The 11552-nt window shown below is 45.8% G+C and overlaps 1 non-coding gene across 1 annotated transcript; it reads left to right on the top strand.

Moving 5' to 3' along the window:
• The first annotated feature begins 2266 nt into the window (after positions 1–2266).
• Trnat-ugu (transfer RNA threonine (anticodon UGU)) lies at positions 2267–2341 on the top strand. Its single transcript has one exon. It is a non-coding gene; the product is annotated as a tRNA-Thr (tRNA).
• Positions 2342–11552: the final 9211 nt, after the last annotated feature.

Raw genomic sequence — 11552 nt, 5'->3', positions numbered from 1 at the left:
GCCGCGCTATATTACTGGCAGCGTAACAAAAGTGTGTCTGCACTATACCAGGAACATGCTCTCCCTTCTGACAACGCACCACTATTGTTGCGCGATAGTGCTGACGCGGCAGGACATGTGTGACTTCCTTTCTGAAGTTCCTTCGTTACTATTCAAACTACACTGTCTGCAAACCTTAAGGAGAGGTTTACTATCTTTTGGTTCAAAAAATCGATTTTTTTAATTGCATTTTTGGATCCATAAAAGTGTTTAGAATCCACCTCTGAAACGGTTTTTCCGAATACGGAACGGAAATGTTTGTTATTCGCGGTTGAACAAAAAATGCACCTGCCTGAAATCGCCCTTTTTCACGCATCAGTTTTTTTTTCTTTCGGAGGACGAGCTATTGTACCGCTGCTTGGGGGGAAACTCACAAAATTCAAATGAAAGTTTGAACGCGTGTGTTTGGAAGTTAGCCCCCAAGCATTTGAATTCTGGTGCGAAGACTGTGGAGATTGCGACTTTCCTGGCAGTGAGCAGCTTCAGCGATGGGTATTCAGCAATTCTGAAGACCATGACAACGATGGACGTCTTCCTCGGACGCAGTTCGCCAAGCATTCGGACGACCACCGGATTCGAGCGGCCGAAATCCGCTTGTCACCGGCCGTACGAGCGGCTCTGGAGCAGCGCAGGATGGCCCAGATCGAGCTAAATGCCCTCTATGAGGAAGAGGAAGGTCTAGTTTATGGACTCGGAATAGCAGATTGAACGTACGTTGCATAATATTGCATTTATATGTAGTAAAAACTTCAAACGCGTTTTTCTCGAAATGACTTTTTTTTATCTCATGGTATAGTAACTTCAAATCTACTGAACCGATTGGCATGATTCATTGTTTCCGACGACGCTAACTAAATTGTCTAGGAGTTGTACCACTTTTATTCCGATCCATCAACTACGAATATTTTTACTTGGCCGACGAAGTCGTGAAATCTACGAAAAAATCCTATTTTTTCAAATGGCCGTCATTTTGTTTCCTATGGTCCAAATAAATTAAGCGAGGTACCACTCCTAAACAATCTTATACACTTCGCCAACGTCAACTCAATTTTGATTTCAGACGAGCCGGCTGACCTGTGACATACCGCGCGTGGAAGTCTAGATCGAAATTTTGTTTCGTTCCGACGGCACTTCCGCCTTTGCTCTTCGGCATTTCCGGTCGAAAAAATTCCAGTTTGTAGAGGAAATATCAATAAATAATTTGACCAAATTTGACATTGATATCTATAACACATCCCGAGAAAAAAATTCTCAAAGAACATGCTTTTTTCGAGCCAATGATAGTAAACCTCCCCTTACAGAAGAGGTAAATAACATGACATTCAGCAACACGGTGGAAATGAATGAAAGGACGAAATTAAGATGTGAGAAGCCTCCCAGTAGTGCACACAAAAAGATGGACGTCAAGTGGCGTGAGGTCAGAGTGCGTGCAGCGCCAAATGGGGAGGGGCCCGCAACACAGGGCAGTTTAAGAAACGGGAAAAGACAGTGAGTGTCAGTCAGTGAGGAGTTCCGGTTCGCTGTGGTGACGTTCCTCGCCCCAACATAGCCTGGAGACAACGTATGGGTCACTTCGCAAGGGGGAAAAATCATCGGGAAACAGGAAGGACGACGATGTGTGACGAGTGTAGCCAATGAGTTTCGTATCGCTCATAGCACTGTTCCACAGTCATGGGGAGCGATACGAACGATAGGCACTGCTGCCTGAAGGGCACAAGGTGGTCGACTATAGTCAACTACAACAGTAGATGACATCTACATTATGCTACAGTCAACAGGGGACTCGAGTCAAACAGCGGGTGCAGTTCTCCATCTACATACGTATTCCGAAAGCCACCAACGGTGCGTGACGGAGGGTACCATGTAACGTAACCAGCCGTTTCCTTTCCTCTTCCCCTCGCAGATAAAGCGAGGGAAAAACGACTGTCTACTCGCTTCCAAATGAACCCTAATTTCCCGTATCTTCGTGGTTTCTGCGTGAAATGTATGTTGGCAGCAGTAGAATCGTTCTGCAGTCAGCTTCAAATGCCGGTTCTCCCAAATGCGAACGCACAGGCTATGCCCGAACTCGTACGGGACTTGGTAGATTAATCGGCCATGAGTAATGAGTGTGATGGGCAAACATCAATTAGGCGCACTACGAATGTAGTGGTGTGCACACGCTGGGAATGTGGGTCTCACGGGACGCGTGCAAGGGACAAGTCCCTGACGGCGCACTATCCTCTGTGCCGTCGGTGGCTCAGACGGATAGAGCGTCTGCCATGTAAGCAGGAGATCCCGGGTTCGAGTCCCGCTCGGGGCACACATTTTCAACATGTCCCCAGTGAAGTACATAAACGCCTGTTTGCAGCTAGGGTGTCCAATTAATTATCATTTCATGTGTAACTAGTGTTGTTAGAAATTGTCTTCTTCCCTCTTGAGCTCCCGCAGCATGTCTGCAACACTTTCATGATGATCCAACTATTGGTAACAAATCTAGCAGCTCACCTCTGAATTGCTTCGATGTCTTCCTTCAATCCGACCTGGTGCGGATCCCAAACACTGGAGCAGAACTCAAGAACTGGTCGCTCTAGCATCAAATGTATGTGAAATCTTATGGGACTTATTATGCTCTAGCATCCTATATGCTGTCTCCTTTACAGATGAACCCCCAATAAATCCAAGTCTATTATTCGTCTTCCCTACCACAATACTCAGACGCTCGTTGCAAGTAAATTTAACAGGACTGCAAGGCACGCAACGTCACACTGCAGTCCCAAGGCGACTGCAGCGGGTCGTCTCTCTTCCGCCGACCAGTACGTTGTGTTCCGTTGACGCGCCCGTCGGCGGCACCGTATACGTGGGTGCCAAGAGCACAGGGACCTCCGAATGGCTCTAAGCATTATGGGACTTAACACCCGAGGTCCTCCCCTAGAGTTAGAACTACTTAAGCCTAACTAACCTAAGTACATCACACACATCCATGCCCGAGACAGGATTCGAACCTCCGAGACGGCCGCGATGGCCGAGCGCTTCTAGGCGCTTCAGTCCGGAACCACACGGCTGTTACGGTCCAAGTTGGAATCCTGCCCCGGGCATGGATATGTGTGATGTCCTTAGGGGACTCTAGGGGACTGATGACCTCAGATGTTAAGTCCCACAGTGCTTAGAGCCATTTGAACCACTTATTTCGAACCTGCGACCGTAGCAGCAGCTCGGCCAGCAGGAACCTCCGAGGAGTCGGGTCTAGCGTTGTTCTCTGCGTCACTGCAATTCACTTTGGAGGTGTGGCGGTGGGACTTGTAGTCCCGTACCACCCTCTGACGGTGATAGTACTACATGAGTCAGGCAGAAAATTTTGCCTAACATGGACAGGTGAAGGTGATATGTTGCAATACAGCATCACCGGTCTATTGCGGTCTAACTGTATTGGTGAGACAGTAAATTTCCACAGGGCAGTGACTGCGTCACTGCAATTCACTTTGGAGGTGTGGCGGTGGGACTTGTAGTCCCGTACCACCCTCTGACGGTGATAGTACTACATGGAGAGCAAGTAGTGATTCTGGATATATCATCAGAAACAGGAATGCACAAAGCAACGTTCTCGAACATGGTCGTTTTGTTGGTACAGATGTCATGGTGTGGAGACATAATGTTTCATGGGCGTAAGGACGTCCGAATCTTCGAACGTGACACATTCGTCCGTCAGTGTTACGGTAGCAATGTATTCCTTCCCCATGTGCGTCTTTCCAGGAGTGCATACGGCGCTACCTTCATTTTCATGGATTACAATAAGTGATCACATTGAGTACCATACGTGGGGGAACTCTTGGAACAAGAAGATACGTGGTGAACTGACTGTCCTGCCAGTTCTTGTTCAAATTGCTCTGAGCACTATGGGACTTAACATCTATGGTCATCAGTCCCCTAGAACTTAGAACTACTTAAACCTAACTAACCTAAGGACAGCACACAACACCCAGTCATCACGAGGCAGAGAAAATCCCTGACCCCGCCGAGAATCGAACCCGGGAACCCGGGCGTGGAAAGCGAGCACGCTACCGCACGACCACGATCTGCGGACTGCCAGCTCTCCGACTGAAATCAGATCGGGTACGAGTCGGATGCGTTGTGGAGGACGTTCAAGCAATTATCAACCGCGCCGGTTGAGGAATGGAACAACGTACCACAACAACTCCTTACCAATTTTGTGGACAGCATGGGATCACGTTGCAGAGCAATTACTGCTGTCCGCTGTGATGACACGCACTGTTAAGTGACAAAAAATAAAAACACCTACACCCGTCCTTATGATTTTAATTCATTTTTTCGCTACCAGTTTCAACGCTTCGTTGCGTCGTCTTCAGGCTTTGATGCCGTACAGGTTGATATGATCCCCATGCATAACCCATCAGGCAGTTGATGTTTGGAGGGCTGACACATTATCTGCGTATCCAGCAATGCTGGAAACTGATGGGTTATGCATGGGGATCGTATCAACCTGTACCGCATCAAAGACTGAAGATGACGCAATGAAGCGTTGAAACTGGTAGCGCGAAAATAAATTAAAATCATAAGGAGAGGTGTTGGTGTTTTTATTTTTTGTTACGATAGTAAACGGCCGTCGTCCCAGAGACCTTCTGCTAAAAGGATGGACATACAAAAGCACACTGTTAAGGGCCACAACCTACCTTTTGTAATATCCAGAGGACCATCATACAGGGTGGTCGGAAATTCTCGCTACAGACTTTTAGTACTTGTACAGGGGAGTGAGTACATCGTATTTTGAATAGGAACCCATGTCCGGAAACGTTACCCAACGAGACTACAGAGGGTCGAAGTTAATAGGCGTGGGCGTCTGTAAATGTACGTATACACGTGGTTATTCCGTGACGATGTTACAGACTTTCTAGGATGATGGAGAACGGTAACTGTATTAATTTGAAGTAAGGATGCCTGTACCGGAAGCTAACGAGTCGAAAGTTAGAAACGAAAGCCGTTCTGAGTCCTCTGACAGCTGAATACATGTGCCGGTTCTTATGTTGCCAAGAGTGTAGGGCTGGTAAATTTCAGTGGTTGTAGTATGGGCAAAAACAAGAAAAAACGTCCAATAAACGTGGGCTCTAAATTGCATACCAGAGAGCTATGACCATTCGTTCATCTTCGCTAATGTGGAACACATCTTCTCTACTGAGCAAGTGTTCATAGCTGTTAACGTACGCACTTTAGACACCACGTTTATGGGACATTTCTTCTCGTTTCTGTCCACAGTACCACCACTGAAAGTTACCAGCCCTACACTCTTCACAACACAAGAACTAGTACATGTATGCAACTGTCAGAGGTATGAGAACGGTTTCCGTTTATAACTTTCGACTCGTTCGTTTTCGGTAGAGGGATCCTTACTTCAAAATAATACAGTTATCGTTCTCCATCACCCTAGAAAGTCAGTAACGTCATCACGGAATCACCCCGTGTATACGTACATTTACAGACGCCCGCGCCTATAACAATGACGCTCTGGGATGTCTCGTTGGATGACTTTCCCGGACATGGGTTCCTGCTCAAAATACGATGTTCTCACTCCCCACTACAAGCCGTAGAAGTCTGTGACGGGAATTTCCGACCACCCTGTATATCGCGGTCACTTCAGTGTAATTATTGCCTTTGAATAAAGGTATCATTTCTGTTCGTCTCACTATTTCTTTCAGCTACCTTCTGTAGCCTTCTATACTATAGCAGTTCTATGTACGGTCGAAGCTTCATCGAGATATGTTTGGTAGTTTGGCAATGACATAGCATGCAAACGTTAATTTCATCCTTAAGTGCTGGACACCAGTGTAGCAGCCATAATAACGATTTCCCTAGCAGCTGATCGTATAAAATGACATTCGACCAAGATCAACTACTGAAATGATCTCTCTTATCTTCCCTTAAAAAGAGATACCCTTGTAGTCGTTTTTGTTTTAAATTTGCAGCTGTCCGTTACCATGTCTATTTCCATATCTAGCCTCGGGGGCTTCCACTGACTAGAAAAAAAAGAAAAAAACATGTCTGCAAACTTCCGCAGACATCTGCACTTAGCGAGGCAATTTATACGTGCCGCGTGCGAAATTCTGCAGCCCGGTGCCAGCGGGGGGAACGCCTGCGGAAGAAGCTCTTTGGCGCTGGGTCAAAGCACTCAGTCCGCAGAGACGCGCAGTGCGGCGCCGACGCCGTGGCGGGTCGATACGGACCGGGCGCCGCGTCGGCAGACAGCGGAAGCGACAAAGCAACGCCCCCGCTGGCGTTCCCGCACCCACGCCCCTGCACAACGCAAACAACCCAGCAGAGGTGTGAAACCATAGCCACCTGCCAGTCGAACACTTTGCGCATGGCAAAAATGGAGCTTTTTTACCACGTATTTATTATTTCGCTTTGCTGTCTCTTTTTGACAAATTTCGGAATGGATTTTAAACTTTCTCGATGAGATAGAGGGTTCAAATTTTGAACACAGCTCAGAACTGAATGAAAAGCCAGTGTTAACTAGCTTTCTTGTCCATCTGTTCGATAAGGGTAGAGGTGGTTGTGGTGGAAATGCCTAGTAACCCCTGGGATCTCTGCTTCCCGCAGGACCAGTGTAGTGTGTTGTGCGGGTAGTATCAGTATGTGTTCCGTGTGGGGACTGGGGAAGGGGAGGCCTACAGCGTGTTTCACAGTTCATGTTACACCCTTCTATTGTTATTGCGCAATAGGGGTGTGAGTGACACTGATACGATACGAGAGCTGGGGTGGCAGTCACGGAAACAAAGGAGGTTTTCTTTGCGGCGAGATCTATTTACGAAATTTCGATCACCAACTTTCTCTTCCGAATGCGAAAATATTTTGTTCAAAATGGTTCAAATGGCTCTGAGCACTATGGGACTTAACATCTGAGGTCATCAGTCCCCTAGAACTTAGAACTACTTAAACCTAACTAACCTAAGGACATCACACACATCCATGCCTGAGGCAGGATTCGAACCTGCGACCGTAGCGGCCGCGCGGTTCCAGACTGAAGCGCCTAGAACCGCTCGGCCACTCCGGCCGGCGAAAATATTTTGTTGACACCCACCTACGTAGGGAGAAATGATCATCATAGTAAAATAAGAGAAATCAGAGCTCGAACGGAAAGATTTAGGTGTTCCTTTTTCCCACGCGCCGCTCGAGTGTGGAATGGTAGATATGTACTATGAAAATCGTTCGATGAACCCTCTGCCAGGAACTTGAGTGTGAATTGCAGAGTAACCATGTAGATGTAGATGTATAGGTCTGTAGAGGAGGCTTAGTACACCAAGTTTTCGATAGGAACTCATATACAGGAATGATTCGTTTCCATGTTCCAAGGAAACCGAGCTCTCAATCTGGCGCTAGGTGTTTCTCAGGCAGTTCGCATGCTACGATAGGTTATCAACATTCGTGAACAGTACGATGACGAGATGTCAGGTGATGTCCTATGTTTCCATTTCCCTTGTTTTCATACTTCCTGGTGATGCATCACGACATTACAGTGGCTGGTACTGCAGCAACAGAATGAGTAAACTTTCGGAGAGTACGCTAGTATATTGTTAATTTACTGTGAAGCTCGCCGTAATGGAAGAGAAGCTCAAGGTCTGTAGCACGAGTACTTCCCAAATGGTGTGACTCCATCTCATCCTATGTTTACCACAGTTGTACAAAGGGCTGCAGGAAAGTGGGAAGTTCATAAGACAGAGAGCAGACTGTGGTGCTCCAAGAAGGTGGCGCACTGTCATACGTTAAGAGTTTCATCAAGTTGAATATAACTCACCGACGAGTACTTGAGGCACTGCACGTGACTTGCACGTGTCTCACTCGTCTGTCTGGCGTGTTGTGCATGAACAGCAACTCCACCCATTGTCACTCCCAGAAGGTACAAACCATGCTCCCAGAGAATTTTGTGCCACATGTCAATATTTGTAATTCGTTGTTACACCATTGTGTGGTTTTTCCTCAGTTTCTAGCTTGAGTTTTGTTGACTGACGAGGCGCATTTCAACAGCGAATGTGTTCTAAATGCTCGAAATAGCCACATTTGGGATAAAGAAAACCCCGAAGTCACGTGTACACGAAGATACACATTTGGTATAAATGACTCGGCAGGTATCCACGATCGTCGTCTGGCTGCGCTGTACATCCTTTCCTCCCCACCTAACAGGTGCCATTTACTCGACATTCCAGCAAAAAGTGCTGATGGAGGTTTTGGAAGACGTGCCACTGAACATTCGGCACAATTTGTGGTTCCAGCAGTACATTTTGCAATTCGATTCTGAAACCATCTAGCCGGCCGAAGTGGTCGTGCGGTTCTAGGCGCTACAGTCTGGAACCACAGGGCCGCTACGGTCGCAGGTTCGAATCCTGCCTCGAACATGGATGTGTGTGATGTCCTTAGGTTAGTTAGGTTTAAGTAGTTCTAAGTTCTAGGGGACTGGTGACCTGAGAAGTTGAGTCCCATAGTGCTCAGATCCATTTGAACCAATTGTTGAAACCACCTAAACGTAATCTACAGGGACAAATGGTTCAAATGGCTATGAGAACTATGTGACTTAACATCTGAGATCATCAGTTCCCTAGAACTTAGAACTACTTAAACCTAAGGACATCACACACATCCATGCCCGAGACAGGATTCGAACCTGCGACCGTAGCAGTCGCGCGGTGCCAGACTGAAGCGCCTAGAACTGCTCGGCCACGTGGCCGGCTCTACAGGGACAGGTAGTTCCTCTCTGTTTACATGTTCTATAGTTTTGACTACGGTGCGTGTGACTCCAGTTGTTTTTTGCGCCCTGCAGCAAAACAAAACCAGTTAAAAAACGACTATACGTCAGTCCCAATTGACAAAAGAGAACACAGCTGAACAAAGGCACGTGGAGAAATGGCTAAAAGGGACACCATACAGGAACTGAGGTCCAAAACTAAAAATTAAAAGGCCTTCGCCATATTGCTTTACGGATAAAAAGTAACACGCCATCGACAGCCCGCGCGTCATTTGCTAAAGCAGTCAGACGCCAAACACAAGTGGGAAAGCAAAAGGTTAAAAAAGGGGCATTCCGTCAGGAACTGGAGGGACAGTTAGAACTTGGGTGCAATGTGTACAAAGTGGTGGTGTAGCGCCACTTATCAAACGACGATGGCTAAAATGGCAGTGCCCAATACGTAGCCTAATTAAAATGACCACCTCTCGGCGGGAGGGGCGAGATGAGGTCGTCCAAGCCGCTGCGAGAGACTTAATTAGCCAGAGCTTATTGCCGTGAAGGGAGGACCATTGGCGATGCCAAAGGGACACCACTTCCTGACAGACGGCAATGAAGAGATCACAGGAGGTGTAGTGTCCCTTTTTGCAATATTCACAATTATTGTGGTGAAACATAAATAAAAATGACTGTATGTGACTCAAAATGAATTGCAAACATTGATTTATCATTGATTTAACTGTAAAAATATACAATATATATCGATAAATGCAGAAAAGACATTTTTAGTGTATGAGATTATAATGTGTAAGTAATTAAAAGAAGTATTATCATCTCTGTAAGAGCATAAAACACAATGCAATGTTCATTCTTCGGTCTAGTCTGTTTTGTTCTGTTCGTTCTGGTGTTAGCTGGAATAAGGTACGCAAGCTATTGTGCGGCGCTAGCATTTTGTTACTGTCGTAACGTAATTGCAAATATTTAATGGTGTAAACTGTGTCCTAGTAAGAATATATTAGTATAAAGTTATCTCCGTGTGTTATTTCAAGAACCTACGCCACATTTATCTTATGAAAAGAATATTTAATGAAAATTATTTAGCATGTTTCCAGCTGCTGCGGAGCGAGTAACAGTGATCTCTGACTTAACAATTAGCCGCCATTACGCGGCACATTTAAAAATATTTTTTCACAGCACAATGTCTGATAGCCGGAGCGGAAGAAATTAAGTAAAAATATTCAGTGAGATTAATTGAAGTAATCCAGTGAACTAATTTATTAAAACTTGTCTATTTTCTGTGATAGTAATAATTTCAGAGCTGAGTACTACTACGCTATTGCCTTTACAGTAATTTGTAGGGAGCCTGGCGCTCGATAAAACCAGATATAATACGTAATTGGCAACCTACGAAATTCATTATTTTGCTTATTATATCTCTTTTGTATTTTTTTTGAAAGCTAAAAGTAAAAACTAACTCCACTAAAAATCAGTAACAGATCACGATAAATCAAGGACAAACAAATTTACTAGGAGAGTGTTTCCTCAAAATAAATAGTTACATTATTTCTTTTAAGAGATATAATAGAGGGAACATAGGAACTAGCAGGCTGAGTTACGAGGACTGCAGCCTTAGCAGCATCATCAGCAGCCTCGTTTCCTGGCAGACCAACATCACCAGGAGCAAATACAGGGTGTTACAAAAAGGTACAGCCAAACTTTCAGGAAACATTCCTCACACACAAAGAAAGAAAATATGTTATGTGGACATGCGTCAGGAAACGCTTGCTTTCCATGTTAGAGCTCATTTTATTACTTCTCTTCAAATCACATTAATCATGGAATGGAAACACAGCAATAGAACGTACCAGCGTGACTTCAAACACTTTGTTACAGGAAATGTTCAAAATGTCCTCCGTTAGCGAGGATACATGCATCCTCCCTCCGTCGCATGGAATCCCTGATGAGCTGATGCAGCCCTGGAGAATGGCGTATTGTATCACAGCCGTCCACAATACGAGCACGAAGAGTCTCTACATTTGGTACCGGGGTTGCGTAGACAAGAACTTTCAAATGCCCCAATAAATGAAAGTCAAGAGGGTTGAGGTCAGGAGAGCGTGGAGGCCATGAAATTGGTCCGCCTCTACCAATCCATCGGTCACCGAATCTGTTGTTGAGAAGCGTACGTACACTTGGACTGAAATGTGTAGGAGCTCCATCGTGCATGAACCACATGTGTCGTACTTGTAAAGGCACATGTTCTAGCAGCACAGGTAGAGTATCCCTTATGAAATCATGATAACGTGCTCCATTGAGCGTAGGTGGAAGAAACTAAAATGAGCTCTAACATGGAAATTAAGCGTTTCCGGACACATGTCCACATAACATCTTTTCTTTATTTGTGTGTGAGGAATGTTTCCTGAAAGTTTGGCCGTACCTTTTTGTAACACCCTGTATAAACATCACAGTGGCTCCACCAAGAGTGAGCAAGTTACAGTTTTCCTGGACCTGTTGCGCTAAGGGATGGGCGGTGTACAGCGCACATACACTTTGACAGGCGCTGAGTTAATCTGAGCAGAGGACACCATTGAAAAGTCTGTGTCGCCGGATGTACTCTGTGGTCCGATGCAGGGCGAAGAGCTCGGCTGTAAATATTAAGCAGTGTGCCAGAAGCCGATATCGAAACACAGGGGTACCAATGGCGAAGGCACACCTGACCCCATGGTCAGTCCGAGAGCCATCAGTGTAGGTAGTATCGCGAATTACAATGCTAAGGTCTTGAAACTGGAGGCGATATAGCGAGGCTGGA

This window comes from Schistocerca cancellata, chromosome 12 (genome assembly GCF_023864275.1).
Source record: "Schistocerca cancellata isolate TAMUIC-IGC-003103 chromosome 12, iqSchCanc2.1, whole genome shotgun sequence".
Classification (NCBI taxonomy): domain Eukaryota; kingdom Metazoa; phylum Arthropoda; class Insecta; order Orthoptera; family Acrididae; genus Schistocerca; species Schistocerca cancellata.
This window is presented reverse-complemented; position numbering and strand designations above follow the sequence as displayed.